This window comes from Echinops telfairi, unplaced genomic scaffold (assembly GCF_000313985.2).
Source record: "Echinops telfairi isolate 266 unplaced genomic scaffold, ASM31398v2 ScPeMD7_7424;HRSCAF=8462, whole genome shotgun sequence".
In the NCBI taxonomy this organism is placed as follows: Eukaryota; Metazoa; Chordata; class Mammalia; order Afrosoricida; family Tenrecidae; genus Echinops; species Echinops telfairi.
The window spans coordinates 13,821,287-13,821,699 of NW_022111324.1; positions in this window are offsets into that span (position 1 = coordinate 13,821,287).

Sequence of the window (413 nt, forward strand, 5' to 3'; positions counted from 1 at the left end):
ACCTGACTTTAGCACATACGATACAGCCTCAGTTGTCAAAACCACATGATATTGGTACAATGACAGATACTCAGACCAATGAAAAAGAACTGAAAACCCAGAAACAAAATTATCAGCATACAGACAACTGCTCTTTGATAAGGGCCCCCAAAATATCAAATGAGAAGCAGATGCCCTCTTTAACAAGTGGTGCTGGAAAAAAAAATGGATATTTACCTGCAGAAAAATGACGCAAGACCCTTATCTCACTCCATGGACAAGAATAAACTCAAGGTGATCACAGAACTCGAAGTTAAACCCCAAACTATTAGAGCCATCAATGACCAACTTGAGAACTGTGACACAGGGAATACATAGGCTATCAGAAATAGGGAAGGACACAAACAGAGGAGGCACACATTAACAAATGGGAT